Source organism: Erinaceus europaeus, chromosome 1 (genome assembly GCF_950295315.1).
Source record: "Erinaceus europaeus chromosome 1, mEriEur2.1, whole genome shotgun sequence".
Lineage (NCBI taxonomy): Eukaryota > Metazoa > Chordata > Mammalia > Eulipotyphla > Erinaceidae > Erinaceus > Erinaceus europaeus.
Genome location: NC_080162.1, coordinates 126,052,890 through 126,080,479, shown reverse-complemented (window position 1 = coordinate 126,080,479; position 27,590 = coordinate 126,052,890).

Genomic DNA, 27,590 nt, shown 5'->3' with positions numbered 1-27,590 from the left:
TGCAGTATCAATTGGTGTGGATCGAGAGAAGCCTGCTGGAAAACAAGCCCCACAGTAGATGTTCCAGGACTAGGAGAAATGTGGGTTTTGTAGAGAATGGGGATAGTTCTTGCTCTCTTAGATTTTAAGAAGACAATAGATAATTGTTATTATAACCAAGTTATTTGGAAATTGGTTGACTTTGAAAATACCATTGATAATATTTTCTTTATCATATAAGATCTCACCATGGTTTATGTCCTTTAATGCTATTTACATATAGTTGTATCTTATGTAGTGATGAAATCAGTTGTTTCTGGTCTCTATGGTCTAAGATTATAGGTGATTTAATATTTCAAAGAAAAACTCATTATTAGAAATAGATTGGGCAGGGGCAGATAGCATAATGGTTATGCAAACAGACCCTCATGCCTGAGCCTTCAAAGTACCAAGTCCCAGGTTCCATCCCTTACACCACCATAAGCCAGGGCTGAGCAGTGTTCTGGTTAAAAAAAAAAAAAAGAAGAAGAAAAGAAAAGAAAAGAAAGGAAGAAAGGAAGAAAGGAAGACAGAAAGAAAGAAAGAAAGAAAGAAAGGAAGAAAGAAAGAAAGAAAGAAAGAAAGAAAGAAAGAAAGAAAGAAAGAAAGAAAGAAAGAAAGAAATTAAGAGAAATGAATTAACAGGGCCAGGCACATACCGGGTTAGGTACACATAGCACAAAGCGCAAGGCCCCGCACAAGAATACCTGTTGGAACCCCTGGCTCCCCACTTGCAGGGGGTTGACCCAGTTCTTTTAGTGGCTTATTATTTTTTCCTTTTGTTGAGCCATACCAGTTTTGTTTGTTTGTTTGTTTTGCCTCCAGGATTATCTCTAGGGTTTAGTGCCTGCACTACAAATCCACTGCTCCTGAAGGCCATTTTTCCCATTATTGTTGCCCTTGTTGTTGTTGTTGCTATTGCTGTTATTGCTGTTGTTGTTGGATAGGACAGGGAGAAACTGAAAGAGGAGGGGAAGACAGAGAGGGGGAAAGAAAGATATTCACCTATTGTGAAGCGGACCCCCCTGCAGGTGGGGAGCCAGGGGCTTGAACCAATATCCTTATGTGGATCCTTGAGCTTCATGCCATGTACATTTAACTCACTGTGCTACTGCCGGCCCCCTGATACCAGTTCTTTGAATATGTTTGATATCAGTCACTTGTTGTATATGTGATGCACAAATACTTCTATTTACTGGGTTTCCTGGTTTTAGTTGGTACAGAGTAGAGTTTAAAACTAATGTTTTAGTTTTAAATTGTTAGTTTATTGTCTCAGAACATTAGATGAGGTAATTATTTTTCTGCTGATTCAATATGTTACCTTTATCATAACTGCATTCTTATCTAATTTTTGTGATTTCCTGGTCTGTTATATTTTCTTTTATTTCCTGTAGTTATCCTTTATGTCAATATTACATTTCCTTATAAAAAGTAATAACAAAATAAAGTGGTATTTTTAATAACATTTGATCACTCTGAGTCAGAAGACTCCTCTGGAATAAATCAGGTCCCCTATTAGTGGAAATGTCTAAATTTTCTGCTTTTTCCTAGTAAGTTGCAAAAATACTAAAATATCTGATATTTACATTTGATTATATATTTCTTTATGAAATTAGCACACTGTCATTGATTCAGTAGATATTAAGCATCTATTGTAATCCAAGTACAGTATGCATTACTGTGGATATGATGGTGGATAAACCTTAGTGCCTGATCTTAAAAGAGCTTAGTCGATGAGAAAGACTAATGAATGGACATTGACTGTAGAACAAACTATTTCCAAATTACTGTTTTATGTAAGATAATATTGGGATATGGAGCAGAGTAACTACCTGACCTTGAGGAGCAGAGCAGGTGTCTTCATGACAGGTGACATCTGAACTCTGTACGCAGGAGCTGTAAGGCTGAACAGGAACTAATTAAGTTAATGGTAGTGATAAGGCAGCAGTATTCTGCAGAGAGGAAGACACAGGAACAATAACCTCGAGAGAAAAGAAATCTTTGTTTTTCCAAAGAATAAAAGAATGAATCACAAAGGAACAAGACAGAGGCAAGACTGGCTTTAATAGCCTCTACAGAGCTGCAAAAAGAATGCTTGTTGGCTCTTTTCTGGGATCAGTCTTTTTCATTACTTTTTAAATTAAACAAATATATATTAAGCCATGAATATGATCCCTTGCTTTGAACATCTGAAACTGTCAATTCTGACAAAGAGGGGAGGGGGGGAGGACAGAGTTAATTTGCCAATCTGCTTTCAAACTTGTCATCAGCTTGGTGATTCAAGCGCACAAATTCAGGCTGTGTCACATCACAGCTACCTCCCCTGACTCCTGCATTTCCTCCCACAGTATTTGGAGCTAGTGCTGAGGTTAGGTCTCACATTGTGCCTATGTGAAATGGAAACAGTGCTCACTTGTGGTTTCAGCATGCCTATTCCCCTCATCTGATCTCATAGTACTTTAAAGGTATAATGACAAAATGTGATCAATAATCACAACTAAGTATCTGAAATAGAAAATACTAAAACTGAACATATTTTGGAATAATTTATCAAAAGGACCCATTTTGATGAAAATTCAAGTATTGAAGGGAATAAAATTGAACAATAATCTTCTTCCTCCTCTCTCTATTTCTCTTACCCCTCAAGCACTTCAGGAGGTATTGTTGGTAGGTCTCAAGATATCTTTTCAGATATTTCAACAACTAGACAAGCAAAGGTAGAGGGTGGATACCTAGGTAGATAAATATATAGGTAGGCAGACAAGCTGATGATGGCCAAGTTTTTTTTTTTTAATGAATCAGATTGATGGTGTTGTTATGTAATTTGTTTCTCTACAATAGCGTATTCTGACATTTTCTAAACTAGTCAAATCTTTCTGTAGTAATGCTATACAACAATAACATAAAATCCCAGAGACTTAAACAAATTTTTTAATTGGGAGGGTTTAATCAATTATAGTGCAGTTGTAAAAACTTGGGTATAATTATTCTCATCTCCCTGTGCATTGTGCAAGGGGGGGGGCTCAAGATTTTATGAACCCACCACTCCCAGTGGTCATTTTTTTTTTCATCTTTTATTTTATTCTACAGGACAGAGAGAAATGATAGAGGAGAGGGAGCTGGAGAGGAAGAGAGATATAGACAGTTGCAGGACTGTTTCACCACTTGTGAAGTGTCCCGGCTACAGGTGGAGGTGTGGGAGCTTGAACATGGGTCCTTGCATAGATCCTTTCAAGTAGTACTATGTGTACTTAATCCTGTGTGCCACCACGCAACCTAGACCTCCTTCTCCTTTCCCAGAGTTCTTTACTTAGGTGCAATATGCCACACCCAGTCCAAAATTTACTTTGTGATTTCCTTCTCTGTTATTATTAAGTTTCATATATAAGTAAGATCATTCAGAATTTATTCTTCTCCTTTTGAATGATTTCACTTAACATGATGCCTTCCAAGTTTCATTCAACCTGAGGCAAAGGAGATGACTTCATTTTTAACAGCTGAGTAGTATTCCATTGTGTTTTATATCACAATTTTCTTATCCACTCATTTGTCATTGGATATCTGAGTTGCTTCCAAGTTTTAGCTATACAAATTATTACATAAATATTTTAAAATATTTATTAAATTTATTTGTTGTATAGATACAGAGATAAATTGAAATGGCAGGGAGAGAGAACCACTTGGGAAGCTTCTCCCTATAGGTAGAGACCAGAGGCTTGAATTGAGGTCCTTGAGCATGGTGACATGTGCTCTCAAGAAGCTGTGTTACCACCCAGGCCCCGCAAATATTTTTATGGTACTCAGGTAACAGAAGGGTGACAGATATATGGCTCTATGAATTTGGCTTGACCTATTTAGTCTCACTTGGTTATGCCCCAATAGTCTTCTTCTTTTTTTCTTTTTTTAATTTCTTTATTAGGGAATTAATGTTTTACATTCAACAGTAAATACAATAGTTTGTACATGCATAACACATCCCAGTTTTCCATATAACAATACAACCCCCATGAGGTCCTCTACCATCCTTCTTGGATGTGTATTCTCCCCATCCACCCACCTCAGAGTCTTTTACTTTGGTGCAATATGCCAATTCCAGTTCAGGTTCTACTTGTGTTTTCTTTTCTGATCTTGTTTTTCAACTTCTGCCTGAGAGTGAGGTCATCCCATATTCATCCATCTGTTTCTGACTTATTTCACTTAACATGAATTTTTCAAGGTCCATCCAAGATTGGTAGTCACCATTTTTTATAGGTGAGTAGTATTCCATTTATATATATATATATATATATATATATATATATATATATATATATCACAACTTACTCACTCACCTGTTGTTGGACACCTAGGTTGCTTCCAGGTTTTTGCTATTACAAATTGTGCTACCAAGAAAATACATATGTCTACACAGATCTTTTTGGATGGGTGTGTTGGGCACCTTAGGATATATCTCCAGGAGAGGAATTGCAGGATCATAGTGTAGGTCCATTTCTAGCCTTCTGAGAGTTCTCCAGACTGTTCTCCACAGAGGTTGGACCAATTTACATTCCCACCAGCAGTGTAGGAGGGTTCCTTTGACCCCACCAACCTCTCCAGCATTTGCTGCTGTTACCTTTTCTGATGTATGACATTCTCACAGGAGTGAAGTGATATCTCATTGTTGTCTTGATTTGCATTTCTCTGACAATCAAAGACATAGAGCATTTTTTCATGTGTTTCTCGGCCTTTTGGATCTCTTCTGTAGTGAATATTCTGTCCATTTCATCCCCCCATTTTTGGATTTTTTGTTGTCTTGATGTTGAGATTTATAAGTTCTTTATATATTCTGGTTATTAGCCACTTGTCTGATGTATGGCATGTAAAGATCTTCTACTATTCTGTGAGGGGTCTCTTGGTTTGGGTAGTAGTTTCTTTAGATGTGTAGAAGCTTTTTAATTGGATGTAGGCCCATAGGTTTATGCTTGCCTTAGTCTTCTTTGTAAATGGATTCGTTTCATTGTAGATGTCTTTAAAATTTATGCGGAAAAGAGTTCTGCCAATATTTCCCTCTAAGTATCTGATAGTTTTTGGTCAAATAACCAAGTCCATGATCCACTTGGAATTTACTATTGTATTTGGTGAAATATAATGGTCCAGTTTCATCCTTCTGCATGTTTCAACCATTTTTTCCAACATCATTTGTTGAAGAGACTTTCCTTTCCCCATTTAATAATCTGGGGACCTTTGTCTAAGATTAGATGTCCATAGGTGTAGGGGATTACTTCTGGGCTATCAGTTCTATTCCACTGGTCAGCATGTCTATTCATGTTCCAGTACCAAGCAGTTTTGATGACAATGGCCCTATAATACAATTTGAGATCTGGGAGTGTTATGCCTCTGGTTCTGTTCTTTCTTCTCAAGATTGTTTTGGCAATTCTAGGTCTTTTCTGATTCCAGTTAAACATTGGTAACTTTTGATCTATTCTCCAAAAAATGTGGTTGGGATCTTGATGGGGATAGCATTAAATTTGTATATGGCTCTGGGTAGTATATCCATTCTGATGATGTGATTGTTCCAACTGAAGAGCATGGGATATCTTTCCACTTCTTTGTGTCTTTTTCAATTCCCTTGAGTAGTGAGTCATAATTTTCAGTATAAAAGTCTTTCACTTTTTTGGTTAGGTTTACTCCTAGATATTTTATTGTTTTTGTTGCTATAGTAAAAGGAATTGATTTCTGGATTTCATCTTCTTCTAACTTAGTGTTTGCATAGAGGAATGCCACTGAATTTGATTGTTAATTTTGTAGCCTGACACTTTACTGTATTGCCTGATGATATCCAAAAGCTTCTTGCTGGATTCCTTAGGTTTTTCTATGTATATTATCATGTCATCTGCAAATAGGGAGAGTTTGACTTCTTCTCATCCAATCTGTGTGCCTTTAACTCCTTGCTCCTGCCTGATTGCTATTGCAGGAACTTCCAACACTATGTTGAATAATAATGGTGATAGTGGGCAGCCCGGTCTAGTACCTGATCTGAGGGGAAATGCTTCCAGTTTTTCACCATTGAGTATGATGTTGACTGTAGGTTTGCTATATAAAGACTCCACTATCTTCAGGAATTTTCCACCTATTCCCATTTTTTGTGGTGTTTTAATCATAAATGGATGTCGGAGTTTGTTATAGGCTTTCTCTGCATCTATTGATATGACCATGTGATTTTTGGTCTTGCTTTTATTGATGTGCTGGATCACGTTGATTGATTTACATATATTAAACCAACTTTGCATGTCTGGGATAAACCCACTTGGTCATGATGTACAATCTTTTTAATATACTGTTGTATCCAGTTGGCTAGAATTTTGTTCAATATTTTAGTATCTATGTTCATCAGAGACATTGGTCTATAGTTTTATTTTTTGGTTGTATCCCTGTCTGCTTTTGGTATCAAAGTGATATTGGCTTCATAGAAGCTGGAAGGGAGTATTCCAGTGTCTTCAATCTTCTGGAAGACTTTTAAAAGTAGAGGTATTAGTTCTTCTTTGAAGGTTTTATAGAATTCATTTGTAAAACCATCTGGTCCAGGACATTTATTCCTGGGATGGTTTTTGATAACTGTTTCAATTTCATTAGCTGTGATGGGCTTTTCACATTATCTAGTTCCTCTTTACTTAATTTTGGAAGTTGGTAGGTATCTAGGAAATTGTCCATTTTTTCCAGGTTCTCTAGGTTGGTGACATATAGTTGTTCATAGAAGCCTCACATGATATATTGAATTTCTGCAGTGTCTATTGTGATATCTCCTCTTTCACTTACTATCTGATTTATTTGGGTTTCTCCCTTTTTTGTTTTGTGAGTCTGGCTAAAGGTTTGCTGATTTTGTTCACTCTTTTGAAGAACCAACATTTACTTTCATTGATCTTTTGTATGGTTTTCTTATTTTCAATGTTATTGATTTTTCCCCTAACTTTAGTGGCTTTTGTCCTTCTGGTTTCTTTACAGTCCCTTTGTTCTTCTTCTTCTAGGTCTTTTAGATGTGTAGTCTGTCTATTTGTGCGTTTCTTGTTTCCTAATGTGTGCTTGTATGGCTTCCCTCTCAGTACTACCTTAGTTGTGTCCCAAATATTTTGATAGCTTGTGTCTTCATTTTCATTGAACTCTTGAAACATTTTGATTTCTTCCTTTATTTCCTCTTTGACCCAGTAGTTGGTAAGTAGTGTAATGTTGAGCTTCCACATTTTCAGACTATTACTAATCTTTTGTTGATTGTTAAGTGTTAGTTTAATTCCACTGTGGTCTGAGAAGATGCATGGGATGATTTCAGTGCTCTTGAATTTGCTGATGTTGTCTTTGTGGCCTAACATATGGTCTATCCTTGAGAATGACCTATGTGGACTTAAGTAAAATGTGTATTCCAGTTTCTTGGGATGAATGACTCTGAAAATGTCCAATAGTTCTAGTTTATCTATGTCTTCATTTAGCTCCCTTATGTCTTTACTGATTTTCTTCCTGGATGATCTGTCAAGTTGAGAGAGTGGGGTGTTGAAGTCCCCCACTATGACTGTGTTGCTGTTAATATATTGCTGTAGCTCTTTTAGTAGATGTTTGATGTTTTCGATGCCATCTCATTGGGTACATAGATGTTAATAACTGTTAAGTCCTCTTGATTGATTGATCCTCTGAGTATTAAGTAGTGTCCATTCCTATCTTTTTAAATCTTATCTATTTTAAAGTCTATCATGTCAGATATGAGAATAGCTGTTCCTACTCCTTTTTGTCGGCCATTTGCCTGTATGATAGTTGTCCATCCTTTCACTTTGAGTCTGTGTTTGTCTTGTTGTGTTTGATGGGTTTCCTGTAGGCAGCATATTGTTGGGTTATGTTTTCTGATCCATCTTCCTATTCTGTCTCTTTTAATAGGTAAATTCAGGCCATTGACATTTATTGATATCAAAGACTGAAGATATTTTAACGCTATTCTTGTAGAGTTTTAGAGTGTTCTGATATATGGCCTATTTATGGTCATCTGACTTTTTATAGAAGACCTTTCAGAACTTATTTCAGGGCAGGCTTGGTGATAGTTTATTCCTTCAATTGTCAGTTGATTGTCTGACAAGGTTTTTATGCCTCCATCTAGTCTGAATGACAGTCTAGCAGGATACAGTATTCCTGGTTGAATGTCTTTCACATTGAGTATTCCATAGATATCTTGCCATTCTCTTCGGGCCTATAGTGTTTGTGTGGAGAAGTCTGCTGCTAATATTATGGGTTTTCCTCTGTAGGTGACTCTTTATTCTCTTGCAGCCTTGAGGATCCTTTCTTTATCCTTATTCCTTTCCATTCTAAATATGATGTGTCTTGGTGTCTTTAAGTCTGGGTTAATTCTGTTTGAGACTCTGGGCCTCTTGAACCTTTATGTCTTTTATGTTGTCTAGACTAGAGAAGTTCTCAGCTATTATGTCCTGAAGAATGCTTTCTTCCTCTCCCTTTCTTCCTCTGGTATGGAAGTCATCCCATAGGTCTCTTTTGAAGTCTTTTGAAGTCATCCCATAGGTCTCTGTCGTTGTCTTCAGTATCTCTTAATCTCTTTTTGAGATTTCTTCATTTTTAGTTGTCTCTAATTCATCCTCAAACTTGCTAATTCTGTCTTCAGCCTCACTGATTCTATTCTCTCTGCCCTCTACTGTTTTCTGGAGTTCATCTATTTAGTTACCCTGTTCTGATACTGTTTTAGCTTGTTCAGCTAGTTGTGTTCTTAGCTCAGCTATTCCAGCTTTCAGCTTCTAATAATCTTGAGATTATTAGTGTTTTCTTCCAGAGTCTCATTTGTTGTTTCTGTATTTCTGATGACAATTCTTTCAAACTCTTTACTCACTCCTGTGATTATTTCCTTAACTAGTGTTTGGATGTTGACAACATTAATTTGTTCTTCACTCTTTGGGGGGGCTTTTAACTGGACTCTTCTCCTGGTTCATTTCTCCATTATTTCTTCTTGTTGGTTTAAACATTTTATATATTGTGTTGTGAGTTCCCTCTCAGTACTTTTCTTTTTTATTATTTATTTTTTATTTAAGAAAGGATAAATTAACAAAACCATAGGGTAGGAGGGGTATAACTCCACACAATTCCCACCACCCAATCTCCATATCCCACCCCTTCCCCTGATAGCTTTCCCATTCTCTATCCCTCTGGGAGCATGGACCCAGGGTCATTGTGGGTTGTAGAAGGTGGAAGGTCTGGCTTCTGTAATTGCTTCCCCGCTGAACATGGACATTGACTGGTCAGTCCATACTCCCAGTCTGCCACTCTCTTTCCCTAGTAGGGTGAGTCCCTGGGGAAGCTGAGCTCCAGGACATATTGGTGGGGTCTTCAGTTCAGGGAAGCCTGGCCAGCATCCTGATGGTATCTGGGATCTGGTGACTGAAAAGAGAGTTAACATACAAAGCCAAACAAATTGTTGAGCAATCATGGACCCAAAGCTTAGAATAGTGAAGAGGAAGTGTTAGGGGGGTACTCACTGCAAAGTCTAGTGTATTTCTGTTTTCAGGTATATATTTTGCAGTAGTTTATGGATATGTGTGAATATATGCTCTCTCTCACAGAAACTGGTGCATATCTAGGTTTTGGGTCTTTGTTAGAAAGTGAACCACCTGGAATGTAATTAGAGAATACTATGTAAGGAAAGGTCTCACCCGAGAAATGAAGCTGAAGGATTGTCATTCCACACCTGTAGTCTCTGGACACAGTCTGAGCGGAAGCATGTTGAGGTTGCAATTGTTGTGTTGATTAGGTTGCGATCGGCAGATGTAATATTATTTGGTATGGATTGGGAGAGGCATACGGGAAAGTGGGCTCTAACCAAAGGTTCAAGGACTGGGGGAAGTAGAGGCTCTATAGTGGAGATGTGAGATTCCTGCTGTCTCAGGGTTCAAAAAGACAATGGATAGTTAATTTTATCATCACATTATTTGGTAATTGGTTTAACTTTGAAAAGTCTTTTTGTTATCGTTTGCTGTACAGTACTCAGTATCTTGTATATAGCTGTGCTATTGGTTGCTTCTGATCTACTTGGTCTAGGCTTTTGAGAGAGTCTGCATATCAATTACACAGCCTATATATTAAAAAGATTCAGTTTGTGTTTTGAAAAACTTTGAGACATACAATTAATTTTCCCCTCTCATATTAATTAACTAGTGATTTATATCACCTAAATTTTACTAGGAGTGTACATGTGCATCCTATATATTAAAAAGACTCAGTCTGTGTTTCAATAACTTTGAGACATACAGTTATGGTTTTAATGTATTGTAGTGCCATTGTTCAAAAAAACTTTTTTTTTGTTTGCTCTGATATATTGCAAGTATAGTGATGTTCTTGTTTATAAGAGGTCTTTTAGAACCTCTTTCAGGGCCGGCTTGGTGATGGTTGCCTCCTTTAACTGTTGTTTGTCTAAGAAGGTTTTGATCCCTCCATCTAGTTTGAATGAAAGTCTATCAGGATATATTATCCTTGGTTGAAACCCTTTTTCATTCAGGGCTCGATAGATATCTTGCCATTCTCTCCTGGCTTTTAGAGTTTGAGTGGAGAAGTCTGCAGATAATCTTATGGGTTTTCCCTTGTATGTGACTTTTTGTTTCTTTCTTGCAGCCTTTAGGATCCTTTCTTTATCCTTACTCCTTCTCATTGTGACTATGATGTGTCTTGGTGTCTTCAGGTCTGGGTTGATTCTGTGTGGTACTTTCTGGGCCTCTTGAATGTTGATGTCCTTTCTGTTATTCAGGTCTGAGAAGTTTTCTTCTATTATTTCCTCTAGAATGTTTGCTTCCCCTTCCTCTCTTTCTTCCTCTGGCAGGCCAATTATACGAATGTTACTTCTTTTGAGATCATCCCATATGTCTCTGTTGTTGTTTTCAGTGTCTCTCAATCTCTTTTACACTCTTTCACCTCTTTCTTCATTTTCTCTAACTCATCTTCTGTCTGACTAACTCTGTTTTCTGCTTCTGTTAGTCTGCTTTCCCTTGCCTCAGCTTTTTTCTTCATTACAGCTATTTCAGCTTTCAGTTCTCTAATTGCCTCAAGATAATCCGCATTTTCCTTGGGGGTCTCAACTGTTGTTTCCCTAATAGTGCTATTCCTTTCCTCCAATGTTGTTTTCATTTTTGTGATTAATAAGTTTATTATTTCTTTCATACTTTTCTTATCTATGGTTACTTCTGGCTGATTTGTAGTTTCTTCTGGGCTCTTGTCATCTTTCATTGGAGTAGCAGTTTTATTTGTTTTTGATCTACCCAATTTTTTGATTAATGTGCTTCTTATTTTTGTGTTCTGTTTTTCCTCAGTTGTTGTGTTTTGAGTAAAAGCAACACTGCACTAAATACCTTTATGACAAATGCAATCACCAACCTCAGGAATTAGAATAGCAACTGAAGCAAGTATTGAAGCAGTTTAATTACTACCAGTTAGCCAAACAATGTCTCCAGTCTGTGAAAAAATAGCATCCAAGACCAAGTGAAGAAGAAAGAGAAAGGAAAGAAGGGATAGCAAGAATAGACAATTATGCAAATCTACTATCCACTGTATATTCTAGGGTCGCAAGAGGGGAAAGGGAAGTAGAGCAGAGATACACACATAGAGAGTCCACTCTGAGTCAGATTTCTTCCCCAAAATAATTCCCAAATGTGTATCAGTGAATTCAGAAAGCTGAAGGAGGAAGGAAGAAAGGATGAAAAGAATGAGAAAAAGAAGAAAAGAGAGAGAGAGAGAGAAAAAGAAAAAGATAAGAAAAAGAACAGTAATAAAAGAGCAGTGAAAGGAGAGAGTTTTTTATTTATTTATTTTTTATTATTTAATTAGCTTTGTGGGGGGAGGGAGAGAATGAGTAGGGGTGGTAGGAAAAGTGTGACAAATTATTTTAGTAGTGAATAAGACACCCAGTCCCCTAGCAATGGAAAATACACTAACAGTTAATTCTGGTCAACCTAAAGGAGAGAGGGAAAGGGGTATGCATTTATCTTGTATTGATAATAAAATAGAACAGAGCGAAAAACCTGTCCTGAAGCTTGGATGACTTCAGATTGCCTCAGGCCCTCTGAGCAGAGGCAGCTGGTTGGCTACTTAGAAAGAAGAAAGGCCAAAGGTTTCAGAAGGGGATAGACTTAGAATGAATGACACTCCCTGGTGGGACAAGAATCTTGGTAAAGAAAGAAGCTCAGCAGGGGAGCCTGCTCTGAGCAGATCTCTGGTCCCCTGGGGCTGGTTCTGGTCCCCTGGGGCTGGTTATGGTTATGAGGGGGGGTGCGCTTCGGGAATAATAATTTAAAAGAAAAGTTTTTCCCTTTCTTTTTACTCTATTTTTTAACCCAAATTAAGTTATAGTCACCTCCTTGGTGTCACCACTAGGACCCCTTATTGACTGGCCTACTAAAGGCAGAAAATCCTACCGTTTCCAGTCGATGTGGTCGGAGCTCAATGTGAGAAGCCACTAGCAGCTTCTCAGTCTGCCATATTCCGGAAACTCACCCTCTCAGTACTTTTCAAGTTACTGATCACTATTTCCTGGATTGACTTTTGTCTAAGTAAGGTATTTAATGGGTTTGCAGTTGGGGAAGTTGACAGTTGTTTCAATAGTATTTTAATCCCTGAGTTGGAGTACAGTGGTTTAAAAGCCTCTTTTGTTCTTTTTCTTCCCTGTAGGCTATGGGAGACTGAGGGCCTTTAAACTATAAGTAGGCTTCTTAGCTTAGTCACTGACTCCTGACCAAGAGATAAAGCAGGGTGTGGCATAGATAATCCAGTGGTTATACAAAGAGACTTTCACAGCCCCACTTCTATGCCATGGAGGTGTAGGTCTTTTCCTGAGTTTCCTGGTTGGTTCTCTGTCTCCTGGTGTCAGCCAAGGGCCTCCCTGCTGCTGCTCCAGATTCTGAAAGCACTAGCAATGAAGACTCAGAGTTTCACTTGGTGAATCTCAGAGGAGTCTTCTCCTCCCTTCAGCTGTCCCCTTGTTGCTGGAACAGACTGGAGGTGGTGTCTCAACTGATAAACTGCCAGACTATTACCAGCCACTTAATCTCTCCCTAGGCTCCTCTCTGTACACCAGCCACATGTGTTTGCACTCACCAGTGATTTGGTGGGTTCCTGAAGTTGTTCTTGTCCTGTCTTGTTTCAGTCCCAGGTGGTCTCCTTTGGTATTCCTAGTTGATCAGGGAGAGGAGAGGAGAGAAACAGATATGCTGCTGCTAGTAGCCCCAGCTCTGGAATCCCCCAATAGTCTTCTTTTTCTCATTTTAGAATCTATGTAATAACTGGTTTATTGTCACATGAATATAATAGTTGAAACAAGAGCCTCAGGCAAGCTGGACAGTCACACTTTTTTTTTCTTTATAGGGGGATTAATGGTTTACAATTGACAGTAAAATACATTTGTTTGTACATGTGTAACATTTCTCAGTTTTCCACATAATAGTCCAGCCTCCTCCACCATCATGTTCTAGTACCTGAACACTTTCCCACCCAACCCCAGAGTCTTTTACTTTGGTACAATAAACTAACTCTAGTCCAAGTTCTGCTGTGTTCTGTTATTGTTCTTTGGTACAATAAACTAACTCTAGTCCAAGTTCTCCCTTCTGTTCTTATTTTTCAACTTCTGTCTATGAGTGAGATTATCTCATAATCATCCTTCTCTTTCTGGGACAGTCACATTTTAACATGTGTCAAATACCCACTCATAGACTACGGGTAAGATATGTCTTATGGATTAACACAAATTTGATGAAGCAATAGCACATATCCCACGTAAGAATACATTGGATAATTATGAAGGAATAATGCCTGCTGGCCAAGAAATAGTGCAAAAGACTTTTGCCTGAGACTCCCAGGTCCCAGATTCAATCCTCAGTATGGCCAAAGTTAAAACCGAACAGTATTTTGATGTAGAAGGAGGGGGAGCAGGAAGAGGAGAAGGAGGAAGAAGAAGAGGAAGAGGAGACTTAGGTGACTTAGAAAGAAAGTGAAGGCAGAACCATTGAAAAAATGGGGGGAAATTATATATAAAGACATATAGATATAGATAAATAGAATCAGCCTTGGAATTCTACTACAGTTGGACCTTTGGAGAACTATTGTAGTTTTCAGTAGAGGGGGTGGGGACACAGAACTCTGGTGGTGGGAACCATATGAAATTACACACCTATTATCTTATAATATTAAATTACTAATAAATATACATTAAAATAATAATAATTTAAGAGGTGACACAAAGATGTTCTAAATTGTATTTCCTTCACTGATTTTGTAGTATTTTAAGTGTCCTAATTTTATAAATAGTTCTATTATAACAGAAGACTGGATATTCCCAGACATCTTGGAAAATGTCTTAACTACATTGGCCTACCCCACTCACCACTCACATTCAGTATCTATGTACCTGTTTTATTATGTCTTTTTTATTTAATTTTATTTTTATTTATTTACTCTGTTCTATTTGCTTTACTATTTTCTTCTGGAGGCCAGTAGGGTTAGTCAGCTTGTACCCAAATAGGAACGTTTTCAGGAGGAGAATCAAGCATTATAATTTGGTTTTTTGAAGCCATATTTAGGATCAGAATGAGAAAGACTGTATAAGGAGAATGGTCTCAGAATGGAAGAGTGATATGCCCCATTAGTAATTGTCAGGCTGAGCTTCACTGATGGGAGACAGACGACCAGGGACTCATGGTTGAGCTGTATGCAGAATCTCTTTATTCATGCAGGACGCAGCACAATCTAAGCCAAGCTAAGCTAAACTAAAACTAAACTAAAACGAACAATGCTGTCCTTATATATACTTTCCAAGTAGGGTGTGAACAGGATGTGACATAGAGAGGGTGGAGAGAAAAGTGACTGTTGAAAATCAGGGTGTGACAAGGAGAGGGGGCGGAGCAGGCGAGAATTCTACCACTGAACCACCAATGCCCTGGAGGGAGGGTGGTGCTTTATGTAAATGTAAAAGTGATTTATGTAAATAGACTGCAGCTTTGAGTGGGATCAAACCAATCCCATACAGGCATACCGGTGCTTGGTTAAGCAGAAACCAGGGGGAGCTGGCATACTACCCAACAAGTAATGTCGGCCACAGACTTAGGAATGACACATGGCATAGCAGTTGTCTCTCTACTCCTGAAGCTTCTAAAATTTGGCCAGCATTTTAATCTTCCTTCCTTCCTTCCTTCTTTCCTTCCTTCCTCCCTTTCTTTCTCCCTTTCCTTCTCTTCTCTCCCTCTCTCTCCCTCTCTGTCTCTTTCTTTGTTTCTCCCTTTCTTTCTTCCTTCCTTTCTTTCTCTCTTTCTTCTTTCTTTCTACCAGACCACTACACAGCTCTAGCTTATGGTGGTGTGAGGGATAGAACCTAGGACTTTGGAGCCTCAGGCATGAGAGTCTCTTTGCAAAATCATTATGCTATCTACCCCCACAATATTTTAATCTTCTTCCACTACCATTTCACTTGTTTCATATCATAGAAGAGACTTTTCAGCAAATAGTTAATAGCATATAGTTATGGGGCTCTTTTTCATGCCTATACCACTTGTCTCACATAAAGATTGGTAAAGAAAATGTCACAATGATTTTGAAAAAAAAAACAGTTTAGTTATGTTTTGGTATGGGCTCTATTTGGCCTTTTTATCATTGTGGAGCTAAGTGGCTTAGGCCTTTAAAGACATTTTTTTACCATCAGAGCAATATTTTGATAGCCCACTTCCTGGTAATGTTTGAAAGCTAACTGATTGTTGTGGGGAGATTAAATACAGTGTCAAAGTAAATCATAACAGTATTATTTGGCTGGTCTCAAGGTTAAAGGCAACCACATTTCCCAACAACAGCACAACATTATCATTCCTTTTCCCATAGATAACTATGGTCTTCCTGTCAGCCTACAGGAATCTTAGCCCCTTTCCCCCAGTGTAACCAGACTCCCTGCCGCACAAAACAAAATAAAACAAAACACTTCTTAGTTTCACCACAGAGCCATCAGTCAGTGCTACAACAGTCACCCCCCAGTTTAGCAGTAACCACAGAAACCACATGGACCTTGGATGCAGTGTGTGGTTATGTACCCATGGTTTCTACACAGGGAGATGAAGTCACTCAATCTTCTCTCTTTTGGAAATAAAATATTGATAGACAACGTTGAGTGAGACCAAATACTCTCTCTTAATGGAAATCAGTATGCTGAGAAGATAAGACTCCATTTTCCATCCCTGGGTAAGGAAATGAAGCACAGAGTGACAGATTTCTGAAAAGTCATTATAAGCTGAGTGTACCAGTCTCCAAAAAGCCAAAGGGGAGGGGACCCCACTAGCTAGAGGAGATTATCACTTGCAGGACAATTAAGCATCTTCTCCAAAAAATGAGAAAAAATTAAGTCACATCAAATGCAAAAGAACAAAGACCCTAGAGGAAGAAAAAGTAAAATCAGAAGCTCTGAAAAACAACTAGCAAAGAAAATCTTGGCTTCAAAGTGGCAACTTTTTGTCTGTTGCATGAACAGTAAGGTCCTAAGGGAAGTAGTGAGAGCTCCTTCCCAACTGGATTCTAAGCTTCTTGGTAGAAAGGCTATTCCTGGCTCACAAACTCTGCTGATTTATTCTCACCTTAAGGCAGCTCTGTAACCTTGCTTCCTACCTCAGCTTCTCAGTCAGCCAAGTGGGACCTCCTCCTTGCAATCTGCTTCATTGGCTAAGATGTCATGAAGATTAATTAACAGCATTAATACACTAAACAGTCTTTGGGATGGTGAGGGAGAAAGTGTGATTATTTTTATTATTTCTATCTATTACTAGCTAGAATATAGTCAGAACTATTCAGAATGAGGTGGTTACAGAGACAATTTCTGAACAGAACAGCAAGCCAAATGGTGGTCTGAATAGTTTTAAATGCCCCCCCAAACACTTTGATATTAATGCCCAAGGGCTTATATTTTTCAAAATATCGTGTCCTTTAGGTATATGCCTAGAAGTTATATTGCTAACCATAATGTATTCACATTTTAATTTTATTTTTATTTGTTCAAAGATCCTGTATACTATTTTCCATCAGTTTGTTCTTTTTTTTTTTTTTCTCCAGGGTTATTGCTGGGGCTCAGTGCCTGCACTATGAATCCACTGCTCCAGGAGGTCATTTTTCCATTCTGTTTTCCTTTTGTTGTTATTGCTGTTGTTGTTGGTTAGGACAGAGAGAAATCGAGAGAGGAAGGAAGACAGAGAAGGGAAAAGAAAGACACCTGCCTACCTGCTTTACTGCTTGGGAAGCGACACGCCTGCAGGTGGGAAGCCAGGACTCAAACAGGGTGTCCCTGCGCTTTGCACCATGTGCACTTAATCTGGTGTGCTACCAACCAGCCCCCATCAGTTTGTTTTTCCACACTCTACCAGAGTCCCCTTATCTCCATATCCTATCAACACTTGTCATTTCCCTTTTTACTGTCTGCACCCTTATGTTTAGAACTACATTATTCATATTAACTAACTATTGGAAGTCATCTAAATGCTCACAGACAGATAACAAGATAAAGAAGTTATGGGATATATATTCAATGGAATACTACTCTGAAATTAAATGAGATGATATTCTTTATCCATCTGGGAGTATGAACCAAAGCTCTTTACGGGGTGCAGAAGGTAGGAATTATAGCTTCTGTAATTGCTTCTCCACAGGCCATGGGTGTTGGCAGGTCAATCCATACCTCCAGCCTGTTTCTATCTTTCTTTAGTGGGATAGGGCTCTGGGAAGGTGGGGTTTCAGTCCAAGCATAGGGAAGCCATGCCAATGCCCATGTTCAGCAGGGAAGAAATTATAGAAGCCAAACCTTCCACCTTCTGCACCCCATAAAGTTCCCTGGTCCAAACTCCAAAAGGGTTAAAGAATAGAAAAGCTATCAGGGGATGGGATGGGATATAGAGTTCTGGTGGTGGGAACTGTGTGGAGTTTTACCCCTCTTATCCTATCATTTCTGTCATTGTTTCCTTTTTATAAATAAAAATCTAAAAAATAAAAACATAAAATAATAGGAAAGCTTCCAATGGAGGGGATGGGATAAAAAAAAAAGTAGATGATATTTTTTTTTGCCCTTCAGGATAATAGATTGTAACTGGAGGTAATTATGCTTAGTAAAGTAAGCAAGAAGGCAAAATACAACTACAGGATGGCTTCACTTGAGTGTGGAGTGTAGTATAGATAATCAAGCACACAAACTTGCAGGAAAGGGGAGAGGAAGGCAGCCAAACAATCTCCAAGGCTTTGTAAAATCTTTGTTGGCTGAGGAACAAGTGGCACAGGCCTTGGTGATGGTGTGTGCAGTGTGAAATTACACCCCTGAAAGCTCATGATTTTTGTAAACCATTATCAAAACACTAATAAATTTTGGAATAAAAACATCCACAAAGTTGCTAAGAATGCAAAGCACCATGGACTTGAAGCAAGAAAAATTCCATTTCATTTTCTTTGGTATGATGTGTGATCTTGGGTTGGGGAGCTAATAATAATTATGCAAAAAAAAACCTTTTTATGCCTGAGATACCAGAGGTCCCACCCAGTTCAATCCCCATAAGCCAGAGCTGAGAAGTCTTCTGAATATTAATTAATTAATTTAAAATAATTGGCTATGTGATCTAATCTGATCTTTTAAAATATCTTCTGTTTTAGTTTCTTTATCTTTTAAAGTAATTGTATTAGGAGTTAATGGTTGATTTTTAAAAAATATTTATTCCCTTTTGTTGCCCTTATTGTTTTATTGTTGTAGTTACTGCTGTTGTTATTATTGTCATTGTTGGATAGGACAGAGAGAAATGGAGAGAGGAGGAGAAGACAGAGAAGAGGAGAGAAAGATAGACACCTGCAGACCTGCTTCACAGCCTGTGAAGCGACTCCCTTGCAGGTGGGGAACCAGGGGCTGGAACCGGGATCCTTATTCAGGTCCTTGCGCTTTGCACCACGTACGCTTAACCCGCTGTGCTACTGCCCGACTCCCAGGAGTTAATGGTTTTGTACAGTTCTTGACACATGGATAAGATTTCTCATTTCACCATGATAGGTGTCTACAAAATACTCTCATCACTAACTTAGGTCATTTCCCATCATGCTCCAGGACTACGAAGTCACCAACACCCCCTTACCTATCCCTCTCCCATCCCTCCTTCCCTAGAGTCCTTTGCTTTGGTTCAATACACCAAGCCAGTTTAAGTTTTGCTTTGTGTTTCCCCTTTCTGTTGTTGAATCATATGTTCTGCCTACAAATGAGATCATCTCTACTCATCCTTCACCTTTTGGCTTATCTTACACGATTCCTTCAAGTTTCATCGGTGAACAGGTGAAGAAGGTGAAGTCTTCACTCTTGAGAGCTGAAATATATATTTTTTCACAACTGTAACCACTTATCTGTTGTTAGATACCAAGGTTGCTTCTAAATTTGAGATATTCCAAATCGTGCTATGAACATAGGTGTACAAAGGTCTCTTTGGATGGGTATGTTTGTTTCCTTAGTATATATCCCCCAGAAAGGAATTGCCAGATCATAGGGTAGGCCCATTTCTAGCCTTCTGAAAGTTCTCCAGACTGTTCTCCACAGGGGTTGGACCATGTTATATTCCCACTAGCAGTTAAGGTCAACTCTTTTGCTCCTACAACCACTCTAATATTTGTTATTACTGTCCTTTCTGATGTATGACATTCTCATAAGAGTGAAGTATTATCTCATTGTTGTCTCTATTTTCATTTCTCTGATAATTAGTAACTTTGAGCATTTTTTCATGTCTATTGGCCCTTTTGATCTCTTCTTTGATGACTATTCTGTCCATATCCTCTCCCCAGTTTCATATGGTTTTGGGGCTTTTGTTGGTTCTGCAGAGTTTGGGGAGCTCTTTATAAATATATATATATTTATACATTTATATATCTTTATATATTGCATATAATATTTATATAGTTTGATGTCTGTGAGCATGATGGCTCCAGTCTTGTTCTGTGTATAGGAGTATATGTGGCATACCTTCAACAGTCAGTGAGCTTCCACTGTTAATGCAGATCATATTAGGGTGTAGATCCTTTTTGTGGCTGAAATTTCTAGCCAGAGGTCCTTGTAGGCAAAAGAATGGCTTCCTGAAACTCCAGAAAAGTAAGGGAAGGGACATTGTTGCTTTTAGGGGCAGTAGCCCATAGAGTCTAAGGTTGCTGTCAAGGTATGGAATGCAGCCCAAACATAGTTTCAGTTGGAGGTGTGATTTATTTTATCTCTAGAATGTAGTCTCCCTAAGACTCCTCCACCTTGAATCACTGGCTTCAACATGGAGCAAGGAGAGGGGGAAGAAAATCACAGCTCATCTTTGTCTTATTCAGTATTTTTAGCTGTTTTTTGCTATTCGTATATATCTCAAGTTTCCTATATGATTTCTTTGTTTCCCCTCTCTGAAGCTCCTTGTAATCTCTTTTCTGTTCACAAAGATCAGGATCTGAAGAGATTTCTTGAGCAGAAGCTCTCCAGGCTTATCTCACAGAGCCATCTTGGCTTCATCCCTTTAGTATTTTTTTTAATCTGAAAAATAGGCATACTGTTATGACACAGCTATACTAAAAGTTTTTCCACTTTGGTAGGGGTCTGGCTCCAACCTGGGTTGTGCACAAGACAAAGCAGAACACTGTCCAGGTAAGCTATTTGTGTCAACCCATCATTATGATTCTCAGATATCTAAGTGACATGAATATTTCTGAAATTTTGGGTGAGTATATAAAGAAAAAAATATATATCTGAGGAAAAAATGCTTTAGTCTTTTTTAGACCATTATTAAATTAAATGCTTTAGTTTATTTTAGACCATTTTAGACCATCATTATTACAAATTTATTTACAAGGGGCCAGGCATTGGTAATTCAAATAGAAGCATTACCATAAACAAGGACTCGAGTTTAAGCACCCCAGTCTTGTAGTCTTTACTTCACAAGTGGTGAAGCAGTGCTTCAAGTGTCTTTCTTTTTATATCCTGCTCTATCTCCCCCTCCTCTCTCAATTTCTCTCTGTCCTATCAAATGAGAAAGAGTGAAAGAAAGAGAGAGAGAGAGAGGAAAAGGGAAAGAAAAGAAGAGAGAAGGAAGGAAGGAAGGAAGGAAGGAAGGAAGGAAGGAAGGAAGGAAGGGAGGGAGGAAAAGGGATGGAAGGATAGGATAGAAGTAAGATGGGAGAAATGACCCACTAGCTCAATTCTTCATGCAGGCACCAAACCCCAGTAATAATGCTGTTGGCAATAAAAAATTAAAATAAATAAATAAAACAAAAACAAATATATTTACAGGTTTGTAAATATTTACAAATATATTTACAAACCATTAGCATAGGCATATGTATGACTGATTATTTTTATTTCCTTTCAAATTTTTACTATTGATATACCTTTGGTTTACAAAATTACAATGAATCAAGTGTATATTTTCACAACTATTTATATATGTGTACAACTCATTGTACCCACTCCAAAGTTCCTGTGCTCCCTATAACACCCATCCCTATGAAAACCACTATATATTTTACAGAAAGACAACTGTTTTCGTGTTAACTTGTTTCATTTATCTATATTACATGCATGAGTAAAACCACCAAGAGTTATCCATTACCTTTTTACATGTTTCACTTAACACAATTACCTCCAATGCATCCACTGTGAATAGTCTTTGTGTAATGTAATCAGAAAGGTTGATATAGCTGTCACTTTGAGGGCCTTGGTTATCAAGGGATCTGTTTGAGGTATCTGGGTTTAATCTGTATCTTTTACTTTCTCTGGCCTCAAGACTACCACAGGAGTAGAGGACAAACTTGTAATACCTTATAAACTTTCTATCTTAATATGTTGGCACTGGAGGGGAATTGGTACTGACTCTAGATCAAGCCCTCTATTTTACAAATAAAAGTAAAAGCTAGCCTCAACCTTGCCCTTTTTCTTCCTGATGCTTACAACAGGGATCATTACCTATAGTCATATCTTTCATTCTAATTCTACCACTGTATTAAAGGCCAAATCCCCAACATAATAAGTTTTAACATGGTAAGTGCAATAGTTTTATATTCTGCCTTCTTCAAATTCATCTTGGTATTCCCAGTCTTCTCTGAATATGGTTTTCAGATTAACCTTCTAAGAAGGTCCAGGGAATACTTCTCCTAAGGCCCACTAAGGGCTATATGCACACATAAAAAGCAGTTATATCTGACTCCCCATCTGAGGTATAGAATACACTGTGATTAGAGGGTGACACTGTGTGCCATCACCCCTAATGCTCAAATTCTAGAAAGGGATTGACAAAAATGATAAATGCACCACTTCTCTGGGTTTGCTGTTCATCTTAAAAAGAAATCCAATTACAGTTTGCAATTGCATTTTGGTGAACTATAATGAGCTCTCTTTGTAGTTGCCTTATTCAGATCAAATTACTTCTTGGTAATTTAAAGTGCATTACATTGCCCAGATATCTCTTAGTGTACCCAGTGGTTTGAGGACATGTACAACTACTCCACAAACATTAACCAGTCAACTCTGAATGAGACCATATGACTAGTTAGTGGCTATCCACAAAGGAGTCACCCTTCATTTCTCTCATGTAGAGAGGTCAAAAGTCTCATAACTTAAAAAAAATTATTATCTTTATTTATTGGATATAGACAGCCAGAAGTCAAGAAAGAAGGGGGTGATAGAGAGAAAATGACAGAGAAACACCTACAACACTGCTTCATCACTCACAAAACTTTCCTCCTGTAGGTGGGGACTAGGGGCTCAAACCCAGATCCTTGTGCATTGGAATGTGGGTGCTCAGCCAGGTGTTCCTCCTCCCAGCCCCAGAAGTCTTATAACATTTCAGTACCAAGTAACATTTCAGGAACTGAAAGTGAGGGCCTGGGAACTTTTTTTTTTTTTTTTGCCTCCAGGGTTATTGCTTGGGCTTGGGTGCCTGCACTACGAATCCACTGATCCTGGAGGCTATTTTTTTCCTTTTTTGTTGCCTTTTTTTATCGTTGTTCTGGTTATTATTGTTATTGATGTTATTGATGTCGTTGTTGGGTAGGACAAACAGAAAGCAAGAGAGGTGGGGATACAGAGAGAACGAGAGAAATATAGACACCTGTAGACCTGCTTCACCGCTTGTGAAGAGACACCCTGCAGGTGGGGAGCTGGGAGGCTTGAACTGGGAGCCTTGAGCCGGTTCTTGTGCATTGAGCCATGTGTGCATAACCTGCTGCGATACCGCCTGACCCCCATTTTTTAATTACTACAGATGTATGTAGACAATTGTGTAGAAATAATCAACATTAATGGCCAATGGAATTTCTTAGTCAGTTGTCTCACATATTGACATAAATGACAGAATCATTTGATCACTACAAAAATGACAAGCCTTAAAAACATCCACCAATTCACTTCTTAACACAGTCCCAAAACCTAGATATAGACCAGGTCCCATAAGATAGAGCCTATGTTCACAAATATCCATAAATTAGGGCAAAATATATACCTGAAAGCAAAAGTACACAATAGTCTGCAGTGAGTCAGTATAAAGTTCCTAATGAAATAGTATCTAATTAGAGTTTGATACCCTCCCGAACTTCTTCCTATTATAGTTCTCTTACTCATTCCAAAGCTAAACTTATCAAAGCAAGGACTGCAAAAGCTGAATAAGGGAAAGAGACTGGCATACTTTAAAGATGACTCTCTAGTCACTATCCGGCCATTCCACCAGCTGGGGCCCTAATCGGGATTCCCAAACAGACTTGATGGGCCTAGAACTTGAATAAATCCCTCTCTCCATTGTTACCAATCATCTCTATGATGAACAACAAAATAGATCCCTCTGTGGGCCCCCATAGGACCGTGCCCTCAACTTGAATCAACAACGGTAGAGAATCTTCCATCCTCCGAAGGGAGGATGGACAATATACTCTATGCTATATCTGAGGAAGATGGGTCGATATTGGGGCAGCATGGAATGTTCCTACTCATGACCACAGGATGTGAGGTCATATCTACAGGGATGCAGAGGACACATAGGCTCCTAAGCTGGATATGGGCCACAGATCACATCAAATTGATGGGGTTTATAGTCAACAATATTTATACACATTTCCCATTTTAGGGAGCTACTCTCTTCCCTGATCCAGCTTTCTGGTCCTTTTCCCAGCCATGACATCATCTCTACAGACAATAACTTGGATCCACCTGCATATCTGATTTCAGGCTCAGGGAAAAAAATCAAACTAGTATAGCTACAAGCCCTTTGGAATATAACTAAAATAGACCTACTAGCTATCTACAAAATGGAGACACCTTCATCTGCACTAGTCCAGCCTTTAAGTTCATGATTGTTCAACAATTTGTTTGTATGTTAACTCTCTTTTCAGCCACCAGGTTCCAGGTGCTGGTATGATGACAACCAGACTTCCCTGGGCAGACAACCCCACCAATGTGTCCTGGAGCTCCATTTCCCCAGAGCCCAACCCCACTAGAGAAAGAGAGAGGCAGACTGGGAGTATGGGACGACCTGTCAACACCCATGTGCAGCGGGGAAGCAATTACAGAAGCCAGACCTTCCACCTTCTGCTTTCCACAATGACCTTGGGTCCATACTCCCAAAGGGTTAAAGAATAGGAAATCTATCAGGGGAGGGGTTGGGATACGGAGTTCTGGTGGGGGGGAACTGTGTGGAGTTGTGACCCTCTTATCCTATGGTTTTGTCAATGTTTCCTTTTTATAAATAAATAAAAATTCACCAAAACTCAAGGATTAACCTTCATAAAGCATTTCATTCCTTATTCCATTTTATCAGAAGCCAAGACTAAGAGGAAAAAAAAAAAAAAAAGAAACACCATGGTTCAAGAGTTAAGATAATAAGAGAGAAGTGGTAGAACTCAATTTTTTTAAATTTATTCCCTTTTGTTGCCCTTATTGTTTTATTGTTGTAGTTGTTGTTGGATAGGACAGAGATAAATGGAGAGAGGAAAGGAAGACACCTGCAGACCTGCTTCACCACTTGTGAAGCAACTCCTCTGCAGGTGGAATCAGGATCCTTAAGCTGGCCCTTGCACTTCGTGCCATGTGCACTTAACCTGCTGTGCTACCACCCAACTCCCAGAACTCAAATTTTATGATGCCATAATGTCCCCTAATTTCTCCAAGAAAGTTCAGTTTATGAAACATCAATAGAAATGAGCATCCTTAAAATTCTCTCCAATTTTGACATGCCAAGAAGGTCATCTACGAGCTTTAAAAATTAAGTGTGTTATTTATCTATGGTATCATTTAATCAGAAATCTTATAAAGGTATGTTTTCCTCTTCCACACATTGAGAGTAATAGTTTTCAGAATATTTTGCTGTTGAATTTTTTTCACCCTTTTAGAGATTGTGTGTCCTTATACATCATGATCCCTACTAGTTTTGAGCAAGATCATCTAAGGTTTGAAAGATCTTGGAAAAATAGAGTAAACTTCCCCTTAATTGCTGGAATTGTATCTACATCATTTCTAACACTGAATCTACAAATAACATTTAAATATTTTCAACTGCTAGTAATATTTATTACTGGACAGTGGTGCTTTAGCTAAATGATCCCTTGGGTTCTGAATTAAACTTACCAAATTTTTCTACAGACTGGAAAGCAAATAATATATTAGAAAAACAAATTTGAAGAGACACAACTGAGTAACTTTCAGAAAGACAATCTACTGAGAGATTGTAAAAAAAAAAAAAAAAGAATTATATAGAGACCCTTAATATAGGCGATATGGTTTCCAAGCCAACAGAATTCTGAAGTAACCTATTTAGGTGTATAGCACAATTTTGAGATTATGTCAAAACTGGAATTAGAGATAAAAATATGGGGAAAGTTGGTCTATTGTGATAATAAAAGCAAGAGGGGGGAGGAGTGGGGTGATGTGGCTAGGCTAATAGGAAGGTTGGAATTCCCTTGCATACTCTGGACACATCTCGCTCAACCACAAGGGTTTCATACCAAGGGGAGTCTGATAGATGAGCTTCCAGGGAATCAACCATCCATGCTCAAACACACATTACACCCACTCATTTCCCTTCGAATCAGGTACTAGACAGGGCTGCCCACTATCACCACTAATATTCAACATAGTGTTGGAAGTTGTTGCCATATAATCAGGCAGGAGCAAGGAATTAAAGGGATACAGATTGGAAGAGAAGTCAAACTCTCCCTATTTGTGGATAACATGTTAGTATACACAGAAAAGCCTAAAGAATCCAGAAAGAAGCTTTTAGAAATCATCAGACAACTCAATAAGGTGTCAGGATACAAAATTAACATACAAAAGTTAGTGGTATTCTTTCATGCAAACACTAAGTTAGAAGAAGATGAAATCCAGAAATTAATTCCTTTTACTATAGCAACAAAAACAATAAAATATATAGGAATAAATCTAACCAAAGAAGTGAAATACATATACTGAAAATTATGAGTCACTACTCAAGGGAATTGAAAAAGACACAAAGAAGTGGAAAGATATTCCATGTTCATGGGTTGGAAGAATTAACATCATCAGAATGAATATACTACCCAGAGCCATCTACAAATTTAATACTATCACCATCAAGATCCCAACCACATTTTTTGGAGAATAGAACAAAAGTTACAAATGTTTACCTGGAATCAGAAAAGGCCTAGAATCACCAAAATAATCTTGAGGAGAAAGAACAGAACTGGAGGCATCACACTCCCAGATCTCAAATTGTTTTATAGGGCATTGTCATCAAAACTGCTTGGTATTGGAATATGAATAGACACACTGATCAGTGGAATAGAATTGAGAGCCCAGGAATAATTCCCCACACCTATGGACATCTAATCTTTGACAAAGGTGCCCAGTGGAAAAAGATGAGTTTCTTCAATAAATGGTGTTGGGAAAAAATGGGTTGAAACATGCAAAAGAATGAAACAGGACAATTATATTTCATAAAACACAAATCCTTGCACAGTGTAATATATATGCTGTAGTGGGTGTATCACCACTCAGCTCCCTCTACATTGACTTCTAAATATAAGTCAAAGAGAACTGGGAAGACAGTATAATGGTTATGCAAAAGACATTCATGCCTGAGGCTCTGAGGTCCCAGGTGCAATTCTCAGCAGCACTATAAGCCAGAGTTGAGTAGTGCTCTCATCTGTCTCCCTTTGTCTCTGTCTCCTTATAAAATAATAAGGATATTTTTAAAAGAAAAACAAAGTTAAAAGTTTCATACTTTTAGAAAGAACCACTTGTAAAAACTCAAATAGAAGAAAGGTCACTAATCAGTTCCCTCTCTGGGACCTGATCAAGCAGTTGCATGATTTTATAGACTTAAGTAAATATTAATTGTGCCTGAGACTCTGACAAAAATAGTGGAACCTACAAACTGTTACCTACTTTTGATAGTCAACTGTGGAACAAATGACAAAGCTGCCAGTAGGGGTAATGGACACAGACCTTTGAGATAAAAAATCAAAAATTAAAAGGAAAAAAAATCAAATGACAAAGCTGGGGAAATGAATAAAATGCATGTGGAAACTCTCTACAGTTTTGATTAAGT